This window comes from Oncorhynchus masou, chromosome 14 (genome assembly GCF_036934945.1).
Source record: "Oncorhynchus masou masou isolate Uvic2021 chromosome 14, UVic_Omas_1.1, whole genome shotgun sequence".
Classification (NCBI taxonomy): domain Eukaryota; kingdom Metazoa; phylum Chordata; class Actinopteri; order Salmoniformes; family Salmonidae; genus Oncorhynchus; species Oncorhynchus masou.
Genome location: NC_088225.1, coordinates 2,336,165 through 2,361,921, shown reverse-complemented (window position 1 = coordinate 2,361,921; position 25,757 = coordinate 2,336,165). Strand labels below are relative to the sequence as shown.

Sequence of the window (25,757 nt, the reverse complement as noted above, 5' to 3'; positions counted from 1 at the left end):
AGAGAAGAGTTTTAGGGAAAGGGTTAGAGAGAGAGAAGAGTGGAGGGAAAGAGTTAGAGAGAGAAGAGTGGAGGGAAAGGGTTAGAGAGAGAGAGAAGAGTTTTAGGGAAAGGGTTAGAGAGAGAGAAGAGTTTTAGGGAAAGGGTTAGAGAGAGAGAGAGAGAGAAGATCGGAGGGAAAGGGTTAGAGAGAGAGAGAACAGTGGAGGGAAAGGGTTGGGGTTAGAGAGAGAGAGAATAGTGGGGGAAAGGGTTGGGGTTAGAGAGAGAGAGAGAAGAGTGGGGGAAAGGGTTGGGGTTAGAGAGAGAGAGATGAGTGGAGGGAAAGGGTTAGAGATAGAGAGAAGAGTGGAGGGAAAGGGTTAGGGTTAGAGAGAGAAGAGTGGATGGAAAGGGTTAGCGAGAGAGAGAGAAGAGTTTTAGGGAAAGGGTTAGGGTTAGAGAGAGAGAAGAGTTTTACGGAAAAGGTTAGAGGGAGAGAGAGAAGAGCGGAGGGAAAGGGTTGGGGTTAGAGAGAGAGAAAATAGTGGAGGGAAAGGGTTCGAGAGAGAGAGAGAAAATAGTGGAGGGAAAGGGTTCGAGAGAGAGAGAGAAGAGTGGAGGGAAAGGGTTCGAGAGAGAGAGAGAGAGAGAGAGAAGAGTGGAGGGAAAGGGTTAGAGAGAGAGAGAGAGAGAAGAGTGGAGGGGAAGGGTCGGGGTTAGAGAGAGAGAGAGAAGAGCGGAGGGAAAGGGTTCGAGAGAGAGAGAAGAGCGGAGGGAAAGAGTTAGGAGAGAGAGAAGTGGAGGAAAGGGTTAGGGAGAGAGAGAGAAGGGGAGGAAAGGGTTAGGGTTTGAGGGAGAAGGGTTTTTAGGAAAGTGGAGGGAAAGGGTTGAGAGAGAGAAGAGAGTTTAGGGAAAGGGTTAGGAGAGAGAGAGAGAAGAGTGGAGGGAAGGGTTAGGGGAGAGAGAGAAGAGTGGAGGGAAAGGGTTAGAGAGAGAGAGAGAAAATAGTGGAGGGAAAGGGTTAGAGAGAGAGAGAGAGAGAAAAGTGGAGGGAGGAGAGAGAGAGAGAAGAGTGGAGGGAAAGGGTTGGGGTTAGAGAGAGAGAGAAGAGTGGAGGGAAAGGGTTGGGGTTAGAGAGAGAGAGAATAGTGGGGGAAAGGGTTGGGGAGAGAGAGAAGAGTGGATGGAGGGAGGGTTAGAGAGAAAGTGGAGGGAAAGGGTTAGAGAGAGAGAAGAGAAAGGGAGAGAGAAGAGTGGAGGGAAAGGGTTAGAGAGAGAGAGAAGTGTGGAGGGAAAGAGTTAGAGAGAGAGAGAAGAGGGGAGGGAAAGGGTTAGGGTTAGAGAGAGAGAAGAGCGGAGGGAAAGGGTTAGAGTTAGAGAGAAGAGAGGAGGGAAAGGGTTTAGAGGGTTAGAGAGAGAGAAGAGTGGAGGAAAGGGTTAGAGAGAGAGAAGAGTGGAGGGAAAGGGTTAGAGAGAGAGAGAAGAGTGGAGGGAAAGGGTTGGGGTTAGAGAGAGAGAAAAGGGTTAGTGGAGGGAAAGGGTTAGACAGAGAGAGAGAGAAGAGTGGAGGGAAAGGGTTAGGGTTAGAGAGAGAGAAAAGAGTGGAGGGAAAGGGTTAGAGAGAGAGAGAAGAGTGGAGGGAAAGGGTTAGAGGAGAGAGAGAGAAGAGTGGAGGGAAAGGGTTGGGGAGAGAGAGAGAGAGAGAGAAGAGTGGAGGGAAAGGGTTAGAGAGAGAGAGAACAGTGGAGGGAAAGGGTTGGGGTTAGAGAGAGAGGGAATAGTGGGGGAAAGGGTTAGAGAGAGAGAGATGAGTGGAGGGAAAGGTTTAGAGAGAGAGAGAGAGAGAAGAGTGGATGGAAAGGGTTAGCGAGAGAGAGAGAAGAGTTTTAGGGAAAAGGTTAGAGAGAGAGAGAGAAGAGCGGAGGGAAAGGGTTGGGGTTAGAGAGAGAGAAGAGCGGAGGGAAAGGGTTGGGGTTAGAGAGAGAGAAAAGAGGAGGGAAAGGGTTAGAGAGAGAGAAGAGCGGAGGGAAAGGGTTAGGGTTAGAGAGAGAGAAGAGCGGAGGGAAAGGGTTAGAGAGAGAGAGAAGAGTGGAGGGAAAGGGTTGGGGTTAGAGAGAGAGAAAATAGTGGAGGGAAAGGGTTAGACAGAGAGAGAGAGAAGAGTGGAGGGAAAGGGTTAGGGTTAGAGAGAGAGAAAATAGTGGAGGGAAAGGGTTAGAGAGAGAGAGAAGAGTGGAGGGAAAGGGTTAGAGAGAGAGAGAGAGAAAAGAGTAGGGAGGAAAGGGAGAAAGAGAGAGAGAGAGAAGAGTGGAGGGAAAGGGTTAGAGAGAGAGAGAAGGTGGAGAAAGGGTTAGAGAGAGAGAGAGAAGAGTGGAGGGAAAGGGTTAGAGAGAGAGAGAGAGAGAGTGGAGGAAAGGGTTAGGGTTAGAGAGAGAGAGAGAGAAGAGGGAGGGAAAGGGTTAGGAGAGAGAGAGAAGAGTGGAGGGAAAGGGTTAGAGAGTGGAGGGAAAGGGTTAGAGAAGAGTGGAGGGAAAGGGTTAGAGAGAGAGAAGAGCGGAGGGAAAGGGTTAGAGAGAGAGAGAAGAGTGGAGGGAAAGGGTTGGGGTTAGAGAGAGAGAGAGTGGAGGGAAAGGGTTAGAGGGAAAGGGGGTTAGAGAGAGAGAGAGAGAAGAGTGGAGGGAAAGGGTTGGGGTTAGAGAGAGAGAAGAGTGGAGGGAAAGGGTTGGAGGAGAGAAGAGCGGAGGGAAAGGGTTAGAGAGAGAGAGAGAGCGGGGAAAGGTTAGAGAGAGAGAAGAGTGGAGGGAAAGGGTTAGGGTTAGAGAGAGAGAAGAGTGGAGGGAAAGGGTTAGAGAGAGAGAGAAGAGTGGAGGGAAAGGGTTAGGGAGAGAGAGAAGAGTTGGAGGGAAAGGGTTAGAGAGAGAGAGTGGAGAAAGTTAGGGAGAGGAAAGTTTTAGGGAAAGGGTTAGAGAGAGAGAAGAGCGGAGGGAAAGGGTTAGAGAGAGAGAGAAGGTGGAGGGAAAGGGTTGGGGTTAGAGAGAGAGAAGAGTTGGAGGGAAAGGGTTAGAGAGAGAGTGGAGTTTTAGGGAAAGGGTTAGAGAGAGAGAGAAGTGGAGGGAAGGGTTAGAGAGGGAGTGGAGGGTTAGAGAGAGAGAGAAGAGTTGGAGGGAAAGGGTTAGGGTTTAGAGAGAGAGAGAATCGGAGGGAAAGGGTTAGAGAGAGAGAGAAGAGTGGAGGGAAAGGGTTAGGGTTAGAGAGAGAGAGAAGAGCGGAGGGAAAGGGTTGGGGTTAGAGAGAGAGAGAAGAGTGGAGGGAAAGGGTTAGAGAGAGAGAGAAGAGTGGAGGGAAAGGGTTAGAGAGAGAGAGAGAGAAGAGTGGAGGGAAAGGGTTAGGGTTAGAGAGAGAGAAGAGTTTGAGGGAAAGGGTTAGAGAGAGAGAAGAGTGGAGGGAAAGGGTTAGAGAGAGAAGAGTGGAGGGAAAGGGTTAGGGAGAGAGAGAGAGAAGAGGGTTTTAGGGAAAGGGTTAGAGAGAGAGAAGAGTTGGAGGGAAAGGGTTAGAGAGAGAGAGAGAGAGAAGATCGGAGGAAAGGGGGAAAGGGTTAGGGTTAGAGAGAGAGAACAGTGGAGGGAAAGGGTTGGGTTTAGAGAGAGAGAGAATAGTGGGGGAAAGGGTTGGGGTTAGAGAGAGAGAGAGAAGAGTGGGGGAAAGGGTTGGGGTTAGAGAGAGAGATGAGTGGAGGGAAAGGGTTAGAGATAGAGAGAATTGTGGAGGGAAAGGGTTAGGGTTAGAGAGAGGAGTGGATGGAAAGGGTTAGAGAGAGAAGAGTGGAGGGAAAGGGTTAGGGTTAGAGAGAGAGAAGAGTTTTAGGGAAAGGGTTAGAGGGTTAGAGAGAGAGAAGAGCGGAGGGAAAGGGTTAGAGAGAGGGAGAGTTGGGGTTAGAGAGAAAATAGTGGAGGGAAAGGGTTCGAGAGAGAGAGAGAAAATAGTGGAGGGAAAGGGTTCGAGAGAGAGAGAGAAGAGTGGAGGGAAAGGGTTAGAGAGAGAGAAGTGTGGAGAGAGAGAGAGAGAGAGTGGAGGGAAAGGGTTAGAGAGAGAGGAAAGGGTTAGAGAGAGAGAGAAGAGTGGAGGGGAAGGGTTGGGGTTAGAGAGAGAGAGGAGCGGAGGGAAAGGGTTCGAGAGAGAGAGAAGAGCGGAGGGAAAGGGTTAGAGAGAGAGAGAAGAGTGGAGGGAAAGGGTTAGAGAGAGAGAGAAGAGTGGAGGGAAAGGGTTAGGGAGAGAGAGAGAGAAGGCGGAGGGAAAGGGTTAGGGTTTGAGAGAGAAGAAGGTTTTAGGGTTAGAGAGAGAGAGAAGAGTGGAGGAAAGGGTTAGAGAGAGAGAAGAGTGGAGGGAAAGGGAAGAGAGAGAGAGAAGAGTGGAGGGAAAGGGTTAGAGAGAGAGAGAAGAGTGGAGGGAAAGGGTTAGGGTTAGAGAGAGAGAAGAGTGGAGGGAAAGGGTTAGGGTTAGAGAGAGAGAGAGAAAGAGAGGAAAGGGAAAGGGTTAGAGAGAGAGAGAAGAGCGGAGGGAAAGTTAGAGAGGGAAAGGGGAAAGGGAGAGAGAGAGAAGAGTGGAGGGAAAGGGTTAGAGAGAGAAGAGTGGAGGGAAAGGGTTAGAGAGAGAGAAAGAGTGGAGGGAAAGGGAGAGAGAGAAGAGTGGAGGGAAAGGGTTGAGGGTTAGAGAGAGAGAAGAGTGGAGGGAAAGGGTTGGGGTTAGAGAGAGAGAAAATAGTGGAGGGAAAGGGTTAGAGCGAGCGAGAGAAGAGTGGAGGGAAAGGGTTAGGGTTAGAGAGAGAGAGAAGAGTGGAGGGAAAGGGTTAGGTTTAGAGAGAGAGAGAAGAGTGGAGGGAAAGGGTTCAAGAGAGAGAGAGAGAAGAGTGGAGGGAAAGGGTACTAGAGAGAGAGAGAGAGAAGAGTGGAGGGAAAGGGTTCGAGAGAGAGAGAAGAGTGGAGGGAAAGGGTTAGAGAGAGAGAGAGAGAGAGAAGAGTGGAGGGAAAGGGTTGGAGAGAGAGAGAGAAGTGGAGTGGAGGGAAAGTGGAGGGAAAGGGTTGGAGAGAGAGAGAGAAGAGTGGAGGGAAAGGGTTGGGGAGAGAGAGAGAGAAGAGTGGAGGGAAAGGGTTAGGGAGAGAGAGAGAGAGAAGAGTGGAGGGAAAGGGTTGGGGTTTGAGAGAGAGAAGAGTGGAGGGAAAGGGTTGGGGTTAGAGAGAGAAGAGTGGAGGGAAAGGGTTAGAGAGAGAGAGAGAGAGAGAGAGAGAGAGAGAAGAGCGGAGGGAAAGGGTTAGAGAGAGAGAGAAGAGTGGAGGGAAAGGGTTAGAGAGAGAGAAGAGTGGAGGGGAAGTGTTAGAGAGAGAGACGAGTGGAGGGAAGAGTTAGAGAGAGAGAGAAGAGTGGAGGGAAAGAGTTAGAGAGAGAGAGAAGAGTGGAGGAAAGGGTTAGAGAGAGAGAGAGTGGAGGGAGGAGAGAGAAGAGAAAGAGAGAGAGAGAGAAGAGTGGAGGGAAAGGGTTAGAGAGAGAGAGAAGAGTGGAGGGAAAGGGTTAGAGAGAGAGAGAAGAGTGGAGGGAAAGGGTTAGAGAGAGAGAAGAGTGGAGGGAAAGGGTTGGGGTTAGAGAGAGAGAGAGAGAGGGAAAGGGTTAGGGAGAAGGGTGGAGGGAAAGGGAGAGAGAGAGAGAAGAGTGGAGGAAAGGGTTAGAGAGAGAAGAGTGGAGGGAAAGGGTTGGGGAGAGAGAGAGAGAAGAGTGGAGGGAAAGGGTTGGGGAGAGAGAGAGAAGAGTGGAGGAAAGGGTTAGGGAGAGAGAGAGAAGAGTGGAGGGAAAGGGTTAGGAGAGAGAGAGAAGAGTGGAGGGAAAGGGTTAGGGAGAGAGAGAGAGAAGAGTGGAGGGAAAGGGTTAGAGGAGAGAGAGAAGAGTGGAGGGAAAGGGTTGGGGTTAGAGAGAGAGAAGAGGGTGGAGGGAAAGGGCGGGGGGGTTAGAGAGAGAGAGAAGAGTGGAGGGAAAGGGTTGGGGTTAGAGAGAGAAAATAGTGGAGAGGGAGGGAAAGGGGAGGAAAGGGTTAGAGAGAGAGAGAAGAGTGGAGGGAAAGGGTTGGGGTTAGAGAGAGAGAGAGAGAAGAGTGGAGGGAAAGGGTTAGAGAGAGAGAAGAGTGGAGGAAAGGGTTAGAGAGAGGGGGAAAGGGTTGGGGTTAGAGAGAGAAAAGAGTGGAGGGAAGGGTTAGAGAGAGAGAAAGAGTGGAGGGAAAGGGTTAGAGAGAGAGAAGAGTGGAGGGAAAGGGTTAGGGAGAGAGAGAAGAGTGGAGGAAAGGGTTTGGAGGGAAAGGGAGGGAAAGGGTTAGAGAGAGAGAGAAGAGTGGAGGGAAAGGGTTAGGGTTAGAGAGAGAGAAGAGTGGAGGGAAAGGGTTAGAGAGAGAGAAGAGTGGAGTGGAGGGAAAGGGTTAGAGAGAGAGAGAGAAGAGTGGAGGGAAAGGGTTAGAGAGAGAGAGAAGAGTGGAGGGAAAGGGTTAGGGTTAGAGAGAGAGAAGAGTGGAGGGAAAGGGTTAGAGAGAGAGAAGAGTGGAGGAAAGGGTTGGGGTTAGAGAGAGAGAGAAGAGTGGGGGAAAAAGGGTTAGAGAGAGAGAAGAGTGGGGGAAAGGGAGAGAGAGAGAAGAGTGGAGGGAAAGGGTTAGGGAGAGAGAGAGAAGAGTGGAGGGAAAGGGTTAGGGTTAGAGAGAGAGAGTTTGGGAAAGGGTTGGAGGAGGGAAAGGGGGGAAAGGGTTAGAGAGAGAGAAGAGTGGAGGGAAAGGGTTAGAGAGAGAGAGAGAAGAAGAGTTTGGAGGGAAAGGGTTGGGGTTAGAGAGAGAGAAGAGTGGAGGGAAAGGGTTAGAGAGAGAGAGAAGAGTGGAGGGAAAGGGTTAGGGTTAGAGAGAGAAGAGTGGAGGGAAAGGGTTAGAGAGGAGAGAGAGAAGAGTGGAGGAAAGGGTTAGAGAGAGAGAGAAGAGTGGAGGGAAGGGTTAGGGTTAGAGAGAGAGAGCGGAGGAAAGGGTTAGGGTTAGAGAGAGAGAAGAGTTTGGAGGGGAAAGGGTTAGAGGGAGAGAGAGAAGAGTGGAGGGAAAGGGTTAGAGAGAGAGAAGAGTGGAGGAAAGGGTTAGAGAGAGAGAGAAGAGTGGAGGGAAAGGGTCGGGGGTTAGAGAGAGAGAAAAGAGTGGAGGGAAAGGGTTAGAGAGAGAGAGAAGAGTGGAGGGAAAGGGTTGGGGTAAGAGAGAGAGAGAGAGAGAGAGTGGAGGAAAGGGTTGGGGGAGAGAGAGAGAGAGAAAAGGGTTAGAGAGAGAGAAGAGTGGAGGGGAAAGGGTTAGGGTTAGAGAGAGAGAAGAGCGGAGGGAAAGGGTTAGGGAGAGAGAGAGTGGAGGGAAAGGGTTAGAGAGAGAGAGAAGAGTGGAGGAAAGGGTTAGAGAGAGAGAGAAGAGTGGAGGGAAAGGGTTAGAGAGAGAGAAGAGTGGAGGGAAAGGGTTAGGGTTAGAGAGAGAGAAGAGTGGAGGGAAAGGGTTAGGGAGAGAGAGAGAGAAGAGTGGAGGGAAAGGGTTGGGGTTAGAGAGTGGAGGAAAAGGGTTAGAGAGAGAGAAGGTGGAGGGAAAGGGTTAGAGAGAGAGAGAGAGTGGAGGGAAAGGGTTAGAGAGAGAGAGAGAGAGTGGAGGAAAGGGTTAGAGAGAGAGAAGAGAGGAGGGAAAGGGTTAGAGAGAGAGAAGAGCGGAGGGAAAGGGTTAGGGTTAGAGAGAGAGAAGAGCAGAGGCAAAGGGTTAGAGAGAGAGAGAGAAGTAGAGAGGGAAAGGGTTAGAGAGAGAGAGAATAGTGGAGGGAAAGGGTTGGGGTTAGAGAGAGAGAAAATAGTGGAGGGAAAGGGTTAGAGCGAGCGAGAGAAGAGTGGAGGGAAAGGGTTAGGGTTAGAGAGAGAGAGAAGAGTGGAGGGAAAGGGTTAGGAGAGAGAAGAGTGGAGAAAGGGTTAGTTAGAGGGAAAGGGAAAGGGTTAGAGAGAGAGAGAAGAGTGGAGGGAAAGGGTTAGGGGAGAGAGAAGAGTGGAGGGGTTAGGGTTAGAGAGAGAGAGAGGAAAGGGTTAGGAGGGAAAGCGGGGGAAAGGGTTAGAGAGAGAGAGAAGAGTGGAGGGAAAGGGTTAGAGAGAGAGAGAGAGAGTGGAGGGAAAGGGTTAGGAGGGAAAGGGTGGAGGGAAAGGGTTAGAGAGAGAGAGAAGAGTGGAGGGAAAGGGTTAGAGAGAGAGAGAGAAGTGGAGGGGAAAGGGTTAGAGAGAGAGAGAGAAGAGTGGAGGGAAAGGGTTGGGGTTCGAGAGAGAGAAGAGTGGAGGGAAAGGGTTGAGTGGGAGGGAGAGAGAGAGAGAAGAGTGGAGGGAAAGGGTTAGGAGCGGAGTTAGAGAGAAGAGTGGAGAAAGGGTTAGGGTTAGAGAGAGAGAGAGGGAGAGGGAGGAAAGCGGGGGAAAGGGTTAGAGAGAGAGAAGAGTGGAGGGAAAGGGTTAGAGAGAGGGAAAGGGTTAGAGAGAGAAGAGTGGAGAGAAGAGAAGAGTGGAGGGAAAGGGTTAGAGAGAGAGAAGAGTGGAGGGAAAGGGTTAGAGAGAGAAGAGTGGAGGGAAAGGGTTAGAGAGTGGAGAGGGAGAAGAGTGGAGGGAAAGGGTTGGGGTTAGAGAGAGAGAAGAGTGGAGGGAAAGGGTTGGGGTTAGAGAGAGAGAGAAGAGCGGAGGGAAAGGGTTAGGGTTAGAGAGAGAGAGAAGAGTGGAGGGAAAGGGTTGGGGTTAGAGAGAGAGAGGGAAAGGGAGAGAGAAGAGTGGAGGGAAAGGGTTAGAGAGAGAGAGAAGAGTGGAGAGGGAGAGAGAGAGAGAAGAGTGGAGGGAAAGGGTTAGAGAGAGAGAAGAGTGGAGAGGGTTAGAGTGGAGTGGGGAAAGGGTTAGGGTTAGAGAGAGAGAGAAGAGTGGAGGGAAAGGGTGAGGGTTAGAGAGAGAGAGAGATGAGTGGAGGGAAAGGGTTAGGGTTGGGAGAGAGAGAGAAGAGTGGAGGGAAAGGGTTCGAGAAGAGTGGAGGGAAAGGGTTCGAGAGAGAGAGAGAGAAGAGTAGAGGGAAAGGGTTGGGGTTAGAGAGAGAGAAAATAGTGGAGGGAAAGGGTTAGGGTTAGAGAGAGAGAAGAGCGGAGGGAAAGGGTTTGGGTTAGAGAGAGTGGAGAGCGGAGGGAAAGGGTTTGGGTTAGAGAGAGAGAAGAGCGGAGGGAAAGGGTTCGAGAGAGAGAGCGAGAAGAGTGGAGGGAAAGGGTTGGGGTTGGAGAGAGAGAGAGAAGAGTGGAGGGAAAGGGTTATGGTTAGAGAGAGAGAAAATAGTGGAGGGAAAGGGTTAGGGAGAGAGAGAGAAGAAGTGGAGGGAAAGGGTTAGAGAGAGAGAAGAGTGGATGGAAAGGGTTAGAGAGAGAGAGAAGAGTGGAGGGAAAGGGTTAGGGTTAGAGAGAGAGAGAGAAAAGCGGAGGGAAAGGGTTAGAGAGAGGGAGAAGGGTGGAGGGAAAGGGTTAGGGTTAGAGAGAGAGAGAAGAGGGAGGGAAAGGTGGAGGAAAGGGTTAGAGAGAGAGAGAGAAGAGTGGAGGGAAAGGGAGGGGGGTTAGGGTTAGAGAGAGAGAGAAGAGCGGAGGGAAAAGGGTTAGAGAGAGGGAGAAGGGTGGAGGGAAAGGGTGAGGGTTAGAGAGAGAGAGAAGAGTGGAGGGAAAGGGTTAGGGTTAGAGAGAGAGAGAAGAGTGGAGGGAAAGGGTTCGAGAGAGAGAAGAGTGGAGGGAAAGGGTTTGAGAGAGAGAAGAGTGGAGTGAAAGGTTTTGAGAGAGAGAGAGAGAAGATTGGAGGGAAAGGGTTAGAGAGAGAGAAGAGTGGAGGGAAAGGGTTGGAGGAGAAAGGTTGGAGGGGGGTTAGAGAGAGAAGAGTGGGGGGAAAGGGTTGGGGTTAGAGAGAGAGAAGAGCGGAGGGAAAGGGTTCGAGAGAGAGAGAGAGAAGAGCGGAGGGAAAGGGTTAGAGAGAGAGAGAAGAGTGGAGGGAAAGAGTTAGAGAGAGAGAAGAGTTGAGGGAAAGAGTTAGAGAGAGAGAAGAGTTGAGGGAAAGGGTTAGATAGAGAGAGAGAAGAGTTTTAGGGAAAGGGTTAGGGGTTGAGAGAGAGAGAGAAGAGTGGAGGGAAAGGGTTAGGGTTAGAGAGAGAGAAAATAGTGGAGGGAAAGGGTTAGGGTTAGAGAGAGAGAGAAGAGCGGAGGGAAAGGGTTAGAGAGAGAGAGAAGAGTGGAGGGAAAGGGTTAGAGAGAGAGAGAAGGGTGGAGGGAAAGGGTGAGGGTTAGAGAGAGAGAGAGAAGAGTGGAGGGAAAGGCTTCGAGAGAGAGAGAAGAGTGGATGGAAAGGGTTAGCGAGACAGAGAGAAGAGTGGAGGGAAAGGGTTAGGGTTAGAGAGAGAGAAGAGTTTTAGGGAAAGGGTTAGAGAGAGAGAAGAGCGGAGGGAAAGGGTTAGAGAGAGAGAGAAGTGGAGAGGGAAAGGGTTAGAGAGAGAGAGAGAAGTGGAGAGGGAAAGGGTTAGAGAGAGAGAGAGAAGAGTGGAGGGAAAGGGTTGGGGTTAGAGAGAGAGAAGAGTGGAGGGAAAGGGTTGGGGTTAGAGAGAGAGAAGAGTGGAGGGAAAGGGTTAGACAGAGAGAGAGAAGAGTGGAGGGAAAGGGTTGGGGTTAGAGAGTGGAGAAAGGGAGAGAGAGAGAGTGGGAGGAAAGGTTTGGGGTTAGAGAGAGAAGAGTGGAGGGAAAGGGTTGGAGAGAGAGAAGAGTGGAGGGAAAGGGTTTTAGAGGGAGAGAGAGAGAGAAGAGCAGAGGGAAATGGTTAGAGAGAGTGTGGAGAAGGGTTAGAGGAGTGGAAAGAGTTAGGAGAGAGAGAAGAGTGGAGGGAAAGAGTTAGAGAGAGAGAAGAGTGGAGGGAAAGAGTTAGAGAGAGAGAGAAGAGTGGAGGGAAAGGGTTGGGGTTAGAGAGAGAGAGAGAGAATAGTGGGGGAAAGGGTTGGGGTTGGAGAGAGAGAAGAGTGGAGGGAAATGGTTAGCGTTAGAGATAGAGAGAGATGAGTGGGGGGAAAGGTTTGGGGTTAGAGAGAGAGAGAAGAGTGGATGGAAAGGGTTAGAGAGAGAGAGAGAAGAGTGGAGGGAAAAGGTTAGGGTTAGAGAGAGAGAAGAGTTTTAGGGAAAGGGTTGGGGTTAGAGAGAGAGAGAGAGAGAAGAGTTTTAGGGAAAGGGTTGGGGTTAGAGAGAGAGAGAGAGAGAAGAGTGGAGGGAAAGGGTTAGGGTTAGAGAGAGAGAGAAGAGTGGAGGGAAAGGGTTCGAGAGAGAGAAGAGTGGAGGGAAAGGGTTTGAGAGAGAGAGAGAAGAGTGGAGGGAAAGGGTTGGGGTTAGAGAGAGAGAAGAGCGGAGGGAAAGGGTTGGGGTTAGAGAGAGAGAAGAGCGGAGGGAAAGGGTTCGAGAGAGAGAGAGAGAAGAGCGGAGGGAAAGGGTTAGAGAGAGAGAGAAGAGTGGAGGGAAAGAGTTAGAGAGAGAGAAGAGTTGAGGGAAAGGGTTAGATAGAGAGAGAGAAGAGTTTTAGGGAAAGGGTTAGGGGTTGAGAGAGAGAAGAGTTTTAGGGAAAGGGTTAGAGAGAGAGAGAAGAGTGGAGGGAAAGTGTTAGGGTTAGAGAGAGAGAGAGAGAAGAGTGGAGGGAAAGGGTTAGGGTTAGAGAGAGAGAAAATAGTGGAGGGAAAGGGTTAGGGTTAGAGAGAGAGAGAAGAGCGGAGGGAAAGGGTTAGAGAGAGAGAAGAGTGGAGGGAAAGGGTTAGAGAGAGAGAGAAGAGTGGAGGGAAAGGGTTAGAGAGAGAGAAGGGTGGAGGGAAAGGGTGAGGGTTAGAGAGAGAGAGAGAAGAGTGGAGGGAAAGGCTTCGAGAGAGAGAGAAGAGTGGATGGAAAGGGTTAGCGAGACAGAGAGAAGAGTGGAGGGAAAGAGTTAGAGAGAGAGAAGAGTGGAGGGAAAGAGTTAGAGAGAGAGAGAAGAGTGGAGGGAAAGGGTTGGGGTTAGAGAGAGAGAGAGAGAATAGTGGGGGAAAGGGTTGGGGTTGGAGAGAGAGAAGAGTGGAGGGAAATGGTTAGCGTTAGAGATAGAGAGAGATGAGTGGGGGGAAAGGTTTGGGGTTAGAGAGAGAGAGAAGAGTGGATGGAAAGGGTTAGAGAGAGAGAGAGAAGAGTGGAGGGAAAAGGTTAGGGTTAGAGAGAGAGAAGAGCGGAGGGAAAGGGTTGGGGTTAGAGAGAGAGAGAGAAGAGAGAGAGGGAAAGGGTTGGGGTTAGAGAGAGAAGAAGAGTGGAGGGAAAGGGTTAGGGTTAGAGAGAGAGAAGAGTGGAGGGAAAGGGTTAGAGAGAGAGAGAGAAGAGTGGAGGGAAAGGGTTGAGAGAGAGAGAGAAGAGTGGAGGGAAAGGGTTGGGGTTAGAGAGAGAGAAGAGTGGAGGGAAAGGGTTAGGGAGAGAGAGAAGAGTGGAGGGAAAGGGTTGGGGTTAGAGAGAGAGAAGAGTGGAGGGAAAGGGTTGGGGTTAGAGAGAGAGAAGAGTGGAGGGAAAGGGTTAGGGAGAGAGAGAGAAGAGTTGGAGGGAAAGGGTTAGAGAGAGAGAGAGAAGAGTGGAGGGAAAGGGTTAGAGAGAGAGAGAAGAGTTGGAGGGAAAGGGTTAGAGAGAGAGAGAAGAGTGGAGGGAAAGGGTTAGGGTTAGAGAGAGAGAGAAGAGAGAAGAGTAGGGAAGGGTTGGGGTTAGAGAGAGAGAGAAGAGTGGAGAGTGGAGGGTTAGGGTAGAGAGAGAGAGAGAAGAGTGGAGGGAAAGGGTTAGGGTTAGAGAGAGAGAAAATAGTGGAGGGAAAGGGTTAGGGTTAGAGAGAGAGAGAAGAGCGGAGGGAAAGGGTTAGAGAGAGAGAGAAGAGTGGAGGGAAAGGGTTAGAGAGAGAGAGAAGAGTGGAGGGAAAGGGTTAGAGAGAGAGAGAAGAGTGGAGGGAAAGGGTTAGAGAGAGAGAGAGAGAGTGGAGGGAAAGGTTTGAGCGAGAGAGAGAGAGAGAGAAGAGTGGAGGGAAAGGCTTCGAGAGAGAGAGAAGAGTGGATGGAAAGGGTTAGCGAGACAGAGAGAAGAGTGGAGGGAAAGGGTTAGGGTTAGAGAGAGAGAAGAGTTTTAGGGAAAGGGTTAGAGAGAGAGAAGAGCGGAGGGAAAGGGTTAGAGAGAGAGAGAAGTGGAGAGGGAAAGGGTTAGAGAGAGAGAGAGAAGAGTGGAGGGAAAGGGTTCGAGAGAGAGAGAGAAGAGTGGAGGGAAAGGGTTGGGGTTAGAGAGAGAGAAGAGTGGAGGGAAAGGGTTGGGGTTAGAGAGAGAGAAGAGTGGAGGGAAAGGGTTGGGGTTAGAGAGAGAGAGAGAAGAGAGGAGGGAAAGGTTTGGGGTTAGAGAGAGAAGAGTGGAGGGAAAGGGTTGGAGAGAGAGAGAAGAGCGGAGGGAAAGGGTTTTAGAGGGAGAGAGAGAGAAGAGCGGAGGGAAATGGTTAGAGAGAGAGAGAATAGAGGAGGGAAAGAGTTAGAGAGAGAGAGAAGAGTGGAGGGAAAGAGTTAGAGAGAGAGAAGAGTGGAGGGAAAGAGTTAGAGAGAGAGAGAAGAGTGGAGGGAAAGGGTTGGGGTTAGAGAGAGAGAATAGTGGGGGAAAGGGTTGGGGTTGGAGAGAGAGAAGAGTGGAGGGAAATGGTTAGCGTTAGAGATAGAGAGAGATGAGTGGGGGGAAAGGTTTGGGGTTAGAGAGAGAGAGAAGAGTGGATGGAAAGGGTTAGAGAGAGAGAGAAGAGTGGAGGGAAAGGGTTTTAGAGGGAGAGAGAGAGAGAAGAGCGGAGGGAAATGGTTAGAGAGAGAGAATAGAGGAGGGAAAGAGTTAGAGAGAGAGAGAAGAGTGGAGGGAAAGAGTTAGAGAGAGAGAAGAGTGGAGGGAAAGGGTTGGGGTTAGAGAGAGAGAGAGAGAATAGTGGGGGAAAGGGTTGGGGTTGGAGAGAGAGAAGAGTGGAGGGAAATGGTTAGCGTTAGAGATAGAGAGAGATGAGTGGGGGGAAAGGTTTGGGGTTAGAGAGAGAGAGAGAAGAGTGGATGGAAAGGGTTAGAGAGAGAGAGAGAGAAGAGTGGAGGGAAAGAGTTAGAGAGAGAGAAGAGTGGAGGGAAAGGGTTAGAGAGCGAGAGAAGAGTGGAGGGAAAGGGTTAGAGAGAGAGAGAAGAGTGGAGGGAAAGGGTTAGAGAGAGAGAGAGAGAGAGAGAGAGAGAGAGAATAGTGGGGGAAAGGGTTGGGGTTGGAGAGAAAGAGAAGAGTGGGGGAAAGGGTTGGGGTTAGAGAGAGAGAAGAGTGGAGGGAAATGGTTAGCGTTAGAGATAGAGAGAGATGAGTGGGGGGAAAGGGTTGGGGTTAGAGAGAGAGAGAAGAGTGGAGGGAAAGGGTTATGGTTAGAGAGAGAGAGAAGAGTTTTAGGGAAAGGGTTAGAGAGAGAGAAGAGCGGAGGGAAAGGGTTAGAGAGAGAGAGAAGAGTGGAGGGAAAGAGAGAGAGAGAAGAGTGGACGGAAAGGGTTAGAGAGAGAGAGAAAAGCGGAGGGAAAGGGTTAGAGAGAGAGAGAAGGGTGGAGGGAAAGGGTGAGGGTTAGAGAGAGGCAAGGATGTAGTATGAATTGAAAAGTAGATCTCTTTCGTCAGTCCGCTCCGCAGACTCCCCTCCTCTCGTTGGCGGGGAACAGGGCCTCAAGTCTAACAGCAGTGTGTCGTCGTCAGTGTGAGAGAGCTCTTTTTGAGCTGAGCAACATCAAAAGCTGGGCACGAGTCCCAGTGGGGCTGGGGAAGAAGCCTAGATGTAAACACCAGAGTCTGCCAGTGTGGACGGGGACAGCGAGATGAGGGATAGCGCTGAGCTCACCTTTATACACGACGGGGGGGCGGGGGGGGCATGAGAATAGCCGTCGCTGGCCGTAGCTGTAGAAGCCTTGCAGCTCTAGTCAGTTGAGTTGTTCCTGCTGGTGCAAGGTCGGCCAGTGAAAGACCGATACATGTGAATGAATATGTCTGGTTGCCTGTGGGTACACTACACTGTAGGTTGAATGGGTTTGGAAAAATGCATTGACGCGGCCTGTATGAATTTGTCCCTGTGAGTGCAGGGTGACAGTGTATTTTTGGTGTGTTCCTGTATCCACGTGTCCGTTCGAGTCTGGATTCGTCTGTGTGAGTCCGCGACAGGGATCGTGATTGGGATCGTGTGTGTGTGTTCCTGGGAGAGTGGAAATTAGAACAAAGTTGAAATTAGAACAGGCTGGAAATCCAGCTAGAACAGGCTGGACTACACAGCCAAGGGATAGAGGGACTCCCTCTTTTTCTCCCACTCTCGTTCCTTTCCCAACGGTCTTTTTCATGCTTTCCTCTCGTTCCCCCCTCTTCCTCGTCTCCGCTCTCCCCCTCTGGCATTCCCAGGCAACTAAACATATTTTGGCGTGGCGAAACGACATCCAGAGAGGTTATTTGAGGATAAACACACACAAGTACACATGCTTGCACACACACACACACACACACACACACACCCTACATAGGAGTTCACTCATGCACTCCTTCCACAAACAGAAAGACAAAAGCCTGTTTTATATGCATGAGAACACACACCTGTTCACATAGTGTACACACACACCCATTCCCAATGCCACACCTGACTCTGAAAGCGGACTGATTATTTGGCATAGATTAGAGCATATCGTTGGCATACAGCCAAGCACCATGGAAGAGGCTTACCTTGCACCGTGGCGAAGCCCCAACCCCGGAGAAACAGCCGTGTCAGGCTGCTATTCACCTCCAAAAGCAGTGGTCTGCCATGGCAGTGACATAGGCATCTAGAATAAGAAAGAGAGAGAAGATATTAGCTTTAGTACGCATAGCTCTCCACGAGAGTCAGTCTCTCACAGTCTCTCTCTCTCTCTCTCTCTCTCTCTCTCTCTCTCTCTCTATTTCAATTCAATTCAAGGGGCTTTATTGGCATGGGAAACATGCGTTAACATTGCCAAAGCAAGCTCTCTCTCTCTCTCTCTCTCTCTCTCTCACAGTCTCTCTTTCTCTCTCACACAGTCTCTCTCAGTCTCTCTCTCTCGCTCTCTCACAGTCTCTCTCTCTCGCTCTCTCACAGTCTCTCTCTCTCACACAGTCTCTCTCTCACTCACAGTCTCTCTCTCAGTCTCTCTCTCTCTCTCTCACAGTCTCTCTCGCTCACACAGTCTCGCTCTCTCTCACACAGTCTCTCTCTCTCTCACACAGTCTCTCTCTCTCTCACACAGTCTCTCTCTCTCTCACAGTCTCTCTCACTCTCTCTCTCTCTCTCTCACAGTCTCTCTCTCTCTCACAGTCTCTCTCTCTCTCACAGTCTCTCTCTCTCACAGTCTCTCTCTCTCTCTCTCTCTCTCTCTCTCTCTCTCTCTCTCACAGTCTCTCTCTCTCTCTCTCTCTCTCTCTCTCACTCTCTCTCACAGTCTCTCTCACAGTCTCTCTCTCTCAGTCTCTCAGTCTCTATCTCTCTCTCTCTCTCTCTCTCTCTCTCTCTCTCACAGTCTCTCTCTCTCACAGTCTCGCTCTCTCTCACACAGTCTCTCTCTCTCACACAGTCTCTCTCTCTCACACAGTCTCTCTCTCTCTCACACAGTCTCTCTCTCTCACAGTCTCTCTCTCTCACAGTCTCTCTCTCTCTGTCTCTCTCTCTCTCTCTGTCTCTCTCTCTCTCTCAGTCTCTCTCTCTCTCACAGTCTCTCTCTCTCAGTCTCTCTCTCTCACAGTCTCTCTCTCTCACAGTCTCTCTCTCACACAGTCTCTCTCTCTCTCACAGTCTCTCTCTCTCACACACAGTCTCTCTCTCTCTCTCTCTCTCTCTCTCTCTCTCTCTCTCTCTCTCACAGTCTCTCTCTCTCACAGTCTCTCTCTAACACAGTCTCTCTCTCACACAGTCTCTCTCTCTCACAGTCTCTCTCTCTCTCACAGTCTCTCTCTCTCTCACAGTCTCTCTCTCTCTCACAGTCTCTCTCTCTCACAGTCTCTCTCTCTCTCACAGTCTCTCTCTCTCTCTCACAGTCTCTCTCTCTCTCACAGTCAACTCTCATATAAATGCAACAATTAACAATTAACAGTTCATATATGGAAATCAGTCAATTGAAATAAATTCATTATGCCCCAATCTATGGATTTGACATGACTGGGAATCCAGACATGCATCTGTTGGTCACAGACACCGTTAAAAAAAGGTAGGGGTGACCACCATTTGCCTCATGCAGCGCAACACATCTCCTTCTCAATAGAGTTGACCAGGCTGTTGATTGTGGCCTATGGACTGTTGTTTCACCCCTCAATGGCTGTGCGAAGTTTCTGGATATTGGTGTGAACTGGAACACGCTGTCGTACACATCGATCGATAGTAGAGGTCGACCAATTAATCGAAATGGCCGATTTTAAGTTCTCATAACAATCGGAAATCGGTATTTTTTGGCGCCGATTTTGCCAAATTGTTTATTTTTATACCTTTATTTAACGAGGCAAGTCAGTTAAGAACACGTTCTTATTTTCAATGACGACCTAGGAACGGTGGGTTAACTCCCTTGTTCAGAGGCAGAACAAACAGATTTTCACCTTGTCAGCTCGGGGGATCCAAACTTGCAAACTTACAGTAAACTTGTCCAACGCTCTAACCACCTGCCTCTCATTGCACTCCACGAGGAGCCTGCCTGTTACGCGAATGCAGTGGAAGCCAAGGTAAGTTGCTAGCTAGCATTAAACTTATCTTATAAAAAACAATCAAATAAATCATAATCACTAGTTATGGTTGATGATATTACTAGTTTATCTAGCGTGTCCTGCGTTGCATATAATCGATGCAACGCTGGGGAATGATTTAACAAAAGCGCATTTGCGAAAAAAGCACAATTGTTGGACGACTGTACCTAACCATAAACAGCAATGCCTTTCTTAAAATCAATACACAGAAGTATATATTTTTAAACCTGCATATTTAGCTAAAAGAAGTCCAGGTTAGCAGGCAATATTAACCAGGTGAAATTGTGTCACTTCGCTTGCGTTCAGTGCACGCAGAGTCAGGGTATATGCAACAGTTTGGGCCGCCTGGCTCATTGCCAACTAATTTGCCAGAATTTTACGTTATTATGACAACATTGAAGGTTGTGCAATGTAACAAGAATATTTAGACTTAGGGATGCCACCGAACGGTTCCGTATTTCATTGAAATAATAAATGTTTTGTTTTCAAAATGATAGTTTCCGGATTCAACCATATTAACGACTAAAGGCTCATATTTCTGTGTGTTATTATGTTATAATTAAGTCTATGATTTGATACAGCAGTCTGACTGAGCGATGGTAGGCAGCAGCAGGCTCGTAAGCATTCATTCAAACAACACTTTTGCCAGCAGCTCTTCGCAAGCACAGCGCTGTTTATGACTTCAAGCCTATCAGCCTAATGGCTGGTGTAACCGATGTGAAATGGCTAGCTAGTTAGCGAGGTGTGTGCTAATAGCGTTTCAAACATCACTCGCTCTGAGACGAGTAGTTATTCCCCTTGCTTTCAATAGCACATCGCTATTGTCGATGTGTTCCTCGTTCGAGCCCAGGTAGGGGCGAGGAGAGGGACGGAAGCTATACTGTTACACTGGCAATACTATAGTGCCTATAAGAACATCAAATAGTCAAAGGTATATGAAATAAAAATGGTATAGAGAGAAATAGTCCTATAAATACTATATTAACTACAACCTAAAACCTCTTACCTTGGAATATTGAAGTCTCATGTTAAAAGGAACCACCAACTTTGATATGTTATCATGTTCTGAGCAAGGAACTCAAACGTTAGCTTTTTTACATGGCAAAGTAAAAGTGCAATATGTGCCAACACTTTGTTTTTGCATTATTTAAACCAAATTGAACATGTTTCATTATTTATTTGAAGCTAAATAGATTTTTATTGATGTATTATATTAAGTTAAAATAAGTGTTCATTCAGTAATGTTGTAATTGCCATTATAACAAATAAATAAATACATGTTAAAAAAAAATATAAAAAAAAATCAGCAGATTAATCTGTATCTGCTTTTTTTGGTTCTCCAATAATCGGTATCGGCGTTGAAAAATCATAAATCGGTCGACCTCTAATCCAGAGCATCCCAAACATGCTCATCGGGTGACATGTCTGGTGAGTATGCAGACCATGGAAGAACTGGGACATTTTCAGCTTCCAGATCCTTGCGACACGGGGCCATGCATCATCATGCTGAAACATGAGGTGATGGCGGCGGAGAATGGCACGACCATCGGCCTCAAGATCTCGTCACTGTATCTCTGTGCAGTCAGATTGCCATCGATAAAATGTGTGTTCATTGTCTGTAGCTTATGCCTTCCCATACCATTACCCCACCATGGCGCACTCTGTTCACAATGTTGACATAGCAAACTGCTCGCCCACATGACACCATACACGCTGTCTGCCATCTGCCCAGAACAGTTGAGACCGGCATTCACCTGTGAAGAGCACACTTCTCCAGCATGCCGGTGGCCATCGAAGGTGAGCATTTGCCCACTGAAGTTGGTTACAACGCCAAACTGCAGTCAGGGCAAGACCCTGGTAAGGATGACGAGCACCTTGATGGACGTCCCTGAGACAGTTTCCCACAGTTTCATCAACTGTCCGGCTGGCTGGCATCAGGCGTTTCCGCAGGTGAAGAAGCCGGATGTGGAGGTCTTGGGTTGGTGTAGTTACACGTGGTCTGCGGTTGTGAGGCCGGTTGGGCGTACTGCTAAATTCTCTAATATGAGGTTGGAGGTGGCTTATGGTAGAGAAATTAACATTCCATTTTTAGCTCTGGTGGACTTTACTGCAGTCAGCACGCTAATTGCATGCTCCCTCAAAACTTGAGACTTCTGCAGCGTTGTGTGACAAAACTGCACACTTTAGAGTGGCCTGTTACTGTCCCCAGCACAAGGTGCACCTGTGTAATGATCGTGCTGCTTAATCGGCTTCTTTATATGCCACATCTGTCAGGTAGATGGATTATCTCGGCAAAGGAGAAATGCTCACTAACAGGGATGGAAATAAATATGTGCACAAAATTTTAGAGAAATAAGCTTTTTGTGTGTATGGAACACTTCTGGGATATTTTATTTCAGCTCGTGAAACCAACACTTTAAATGTTGTGTTTATACTTTAGTTCAGTGTACTATTTGAGACAGATAGGAGGGCGGCAGAGAAATGTAAAAAAGAAAAGAAAAGAAGGGAGTAGGGAGAGAATCTCCTTCCCTCTCATCTTGCACTAAATGCCCATTGCATCTGAGAGGAGTGTGAGAGGGCAGGGAGATGGTGGGTGTGTGTGTGTGTGTCCGAATGCAAATGATGCTGTTCTCCAATACACCTGCTAGCTGCCATGCCCTTTCATCATAACCGGTGTGTTACTGTTTGTGCCTACAGTATGAATATCATACAGGTGTGTGTATTTTTGTTCCTTGACCGTAACTGAGTCCACACTGTGTATGGTTCTCTCCCCTGCTCCCTGGGCAGTCGTAATGCCGTAGGATTGTTTTCTCTATCAAATAAATGCTATGAAAGATTTAGGGTGGACCCCAGACACTAGCTAACAAACTACTCAGTTATTGAACCCCCTCCCCCCCGTCTTCTCTCAGACAACTAAACTACACTCACAGACGACTTATAGCTACCCTCTCAGACCACGGCAACGCCAGCTTCATTCGGTCACCTGGGTGTGTGCATAGTGCGGTAGTGTAAGTGAGTGTCACCTCATGTGGTAGTAAGGCTGGGGGTGGAAGAGTGCAATTGGAAAGGCGCAAACGTGATTGTGCGTGTCTGACCCTATCAGGAAATGACAGTATATGAATGTAAAGCGTGTTTAAGTTGTATTATGTTTGTTCACCATAGACTTAGATAGACCACTCATCTTTGTATCTGCACTATTGGGGCGTATGTGAGAGCACGGGCAGCACCATTGAGGCCATCTCCATTTTGAAGTAAATTTTCTTCTTCTACTACTTCTATGAGTTGGTAAACAAACTGAAAGGGTGCACACTGCCGCCTGGAGAGTGTTGTTTTTAACAGGTGTAAAGCCACGGTTGGCGATTTACTGCCACCTGCAGTTACGAAATGTTTGCTTGCGAGCATAATTCATTCATTGGCTGATCCCTCCTGATGACCCGGATGGAATCATGTGATCCTTCCTTAACCCATAGGAAGTCACACACAGGTGACTACTTCAAAATGGTGGACGCCCTCAATGGTATTGTCCATGCAAAAATGGGTTCTTTCCAAGTAGTGATCTCTATCCATCTCCATGAGACGCATACTATATACTCCTAGAAGCCTCCAGTCATTTGTAAATGTATCCTGCTCTAAGTCTCACGCACGCACACACACCTGCTCCAGCTGTAGCCCAGCGAGCTGTTCTGAGCCTCTGATAGCAAGAGAACACTGGAGCACAGGAGAGGAGAGGACACACACAGACTAAGTGTTAGTCTCAGGAGGAACATGAATTGAGATGACCCATTCACTCATATACTGTGTACATCCCCAAATAATCCTCTATGCCAGATAAGTACAACACACACACACTAACTCAGTAAGGACTAGAGGTCGACCGATTAATCGGAATGGCCGATTAATTAGGGCCGATTTCAAGCTTTCATAACAATCGGAAAATTTATATTTTTGGGCGCCGATTTGCCGATTTGATTTTATATCTTATTATACCTTTATTTAACTCGGCATGTCAGTTAAGAACACATTCTTATTTTCAATGACGGCCTAGGAACGGTGGGTTACTTGCCTGTTCAGGGGCAGAATGACAGATTTTCACCTTGTCAGCTCGGGGGATCTAATCTTGCAACCTTACAGTTAACTAGTCCAACGAAATAATGACCTGCCTCTCTCTCGTTGCACTCCACAAGAAGACTGCCTGTTACGCGAATGCAGTAAGCCAAGGTCAGTTGCTAACTAGCATTAAACTTATCTTACAAAAAACAATCAATCAATCATAATCACTAGTTAACTACACATGGTTGATGATATTACTAGATATTATCTAGCGTGTCCTGCGTTGCATATAATCTGACTGAGCATACAAGTATCTAAGTATCTGACTGAGCGGTGGTAGGCAGAAGCAGGCGATTAAACATTCATTCAAACAGCACTTCCGTGCGTTCTGCCAGCAGCTCTTCGTTGTGCGTCAAGCATTGCGTTGTTTATGACTTCAAGCCTATCAACTCCCGAGATGAGGCTGGTGTAACAGATGTGAAATGGCTAGCTAGTTAGCGCGCGCTAATAGCGTTTCAAATGTCACTCGCTCTGAGCCTTCTAGTAGTTGTTCCCCTTGCTCTTCATGGGTAACGCTGCTTGAATGGTGGCTGTTGTCGTTGTGTTGCTGGTTCGAGCCCAGGGAGGAGCGAGGAGAGGGACAGAAGCTATACTGTTACACTGGCAATACTAAAGTGCCTATAAGAACATCTAATAGTCAAAGGTTAATGAAATACAAATGGTGTAGAGGGAAATAGTCCTATAATTCCTATAATAACTACGATCTAAAACTTCTTACCTGGGAAAATTGAAGACTCATGTTAAAAGGAACCACCAGCTTTCATATGTTCTCATAATGTATTATATTAAGTTAAAATAAGTGTTCATTCAGTATTGTTGTAATTGTCGTTATTACAAATAAAAATAAACAAATGTTTAAAAAAAATGTTTAAAAAATGGATTAATTGGTATCGGCTTTTTTGGTCCTCCAATAATCGGTATCGGCGTTGAAAAATCATATTCGGTCGACCTCTAGTAAGGACAAATATGTAGTAAATACAAAGAACACCAACACACATATCATAACCCCCCACACACATAATCATATCCTATAGAAGTACTTGAATGCATTCATTTTCGTTGTTGAATGTGCCGGCAGGTGAAAAGCCTCTTACATGACAAGCACAGAATACACACAACATGTAGTCTTCATACGCATATACATGGCATCATGAGCAGGCCTAGGGGCTGTGACTCAATGAACGAGTACATGACATGTACAGACAGAGAATGGGTCTCGTGGGTCGGTCTCATCAGCTACATACTCGCCCTCCCTTCCCCCTCTCCAGCTCCATTATACAGATGCGAAAAGAGAGAAAGTAATTTCTCTGTCAGTTCACTGACAACCCACCACCGCCTTACCTCCATAGCAACCCTGCTCCCCCTCTCCCTTCATCCATCCATTTCACCCCTGTCCAATCCACCAACAAAAAAAAACACAAAAAAAAAAAAATTGCATCACCACTCCTCCATCCATCCGCCTTTCCAATCCCCCAAACAAGCCCGCGGCAGTCAGGGCAATTACTGCGAGTCACTCTGTCAAGTGGGCAATGACAGCCGCCAACGGCCCGTCCACGACTAATGATGCCGCTGGTCGAGGTCAATGTCCAGCCCGCCGGACCATAGCTAACAAACAGTACTGCCGGCCCACACGCTTACATTTACATTTGTTTCATTTAGCAGATGCTCTTATCCAGAGCGACTTACAGGAGCAATTAGGGTTAAGTGCCTTGCTCAAAGGCACATCAAAAGAAGTTTCACCTAGTTGGCTCAGGGATTCAAACCAGCAACCTTTCTGTTACTGGCACAACACCCTTAACCATTAGGCTACATGTCGCCCAAGAGCTATGTGGCTAAAAAGTCACAGTTTTTATTTATTTATGTATATTTCACCTTTTTTTCCACCACGGGTAGGCCAGTTGAGAGCAAGTTCTCATTCACAACTTCGACCTGGCCAAGATAAAGCAAAGCAGTGCGACAAAAACAACAACACAGAGTTACACATGGAATAAACAAACGTACAGTCAATAACACAAATACATAGAGACTAAACCCAAATACCATTGCAGACATCGGAGTGCTCCTCTTTCTATTCCGGAGATGGTCATGTCGTGGAGTGTCCTGGGACAACAAACGGAGGAGGGATAGCCTCTAGGTCTGGTTTCAGCAGTCCTCTTTTCTTTTCATTTCTCCTCAGCCAGACAATTGGCAAGAAAGTGAGTTAGCCTCTTGAAAGGAACACAATGTTGGCCAGACCAGCCATTTAGCCCCGTTAGCCTCCACCACAACATACAACGGTCAAGCCTGCAGACATAGTGATGCCAAATGTTTTGTCGTAGACCAGGTAAGCATGGGTAAGCAAATAAACGCGTTTGCAACCGAGCCAAATACATTTACTGAGAGTTTAGCCTTTCCGTAGCCTCGCTAATATCTTGAAAAGCGACATATTTACAAAGCATAACAATTAGTCCACACAGACATTTGGAAATTTGGAAAATAATTTGGAAATCACAAGAGCGATAAACTGTCTTTCTATAGCCACACTCACCTCCAAGTTTCAGAAACACTACTTGTCTATCGCTGCTAAAGGCTAAATTTTGCATAACAGCTAATTTCGCTCAACAACAGACATGAAAGACATGACCTGTGTCGTGAACTTATTTTTGGTCGGGAAAATTTGGTCAAATTGGGCTTGATTAAAGGTGTCTGATTGGTGTCTTAAGTGTTTCTCGCTTTGGCTGCTTTGAAACGATGGAGGCTTTGAAGTCAGCCACACAGTGGAGCGCATGATGACACATCAAAGGAAGAGGAGGAGAGAGGCGAGTGACACGAGACAAGGCCCCTCGATTGTAGTCTGTTCAAAGTGAAAAAGCAGTCTGTTGTCTGCGAATGTAATTAACGGAGCATCCTTTTCTCGAGTCCGCAAGGGCCAGTGGACATCGGAAAGGTCGTCCTCCTTTGGGAGAAGAGATTCTTTATACACGGATCCTGTCACAGATACACTGCACGGCCAAAAGTATGTGGACACCCGCTCGTCGAACGTCTCATTTCAAAATCATGGGCATTAATATGGAGTCCGTCCCCCTATTGCTGCTATAACAGCCTCCACTCTTCATGGAAGGCTTTCCACTAAAATGTTGGAACATTGCTGCTGGGACTTGCCACAAGAGCATTAGTGAGGTCGGGGACTGACATTGCGCGATTAGGCCAGACTCACAGTCAGCATTCCAATTCGTCCAAAAGGCGTTTGATGGAGTTGAGGACAGGGCTCCGTGCAGGCCAGTCAAGCTCATCGACACTAATCTCGTCAAACATTTTCTCGTTTAGAATGTCATTGTATGCTGTGGCATTAAGATTCCCCTTTACTCAAACTAAGGAGCCTAGCCCGAACCATGAAAAACAGCCCCAAAACATTATTCCTCCTCCACCAAACTTTAGACTTGGCATTGTGCAGTCGGGCAGGTAGTGTTCTCCTGGCATCTGCCAAACCCAGATTCGCCCGTCGGGCTGCCATATGATGGAGCGTGATTCATCACTCCAGAGAACAGGTTTCCATTGCTCCAGAGTCGAATGGAGGCGAGCTTTACACCGTTCCAACCGACGCTTGACATTGCGCATGGTGATCTTATGCTTGTGTGCGGCTGCTCAGCCATGGAAACCCATTCCATAAAGCTCCAGATGAACAGTTGCTGATGTTGATGTTGATGATGTTGATGCTGATGTCGCTTCCAGAGGCAGTTTGGAACTTGGTAGTGAGTGTTGCAACCGAGGACAGGTGATTTCTTACATGCTACGCGCCTCTGCACTCGGTGGTCCCGTTCGGTGAGCTTGTGTG

The 25,757-nt window shown here is 48.3% G+C and overlaps 1 protein-coding gene across 1 annotated transcript in view; it reads right to left on the bottom strand.

The window, feature by feature from the left end:
• Positions 1-25,757, bottom strand: part of LOC135553949 (retinoic acid receptor alpha) — a 210,298-nt gene that overhangs the window by 148,541 nt on the left and 36,000 nt on the right. The window contains exon 2 of the mRNA XM_064985907.1: positions 15,818-15,915. The gene's annotated coding sequence lies outside the window, so the exon portion shown is untranslated. The remainder of the gene's footprint in view (positions 1-15,817; positions 15,916-25,757) is intronic.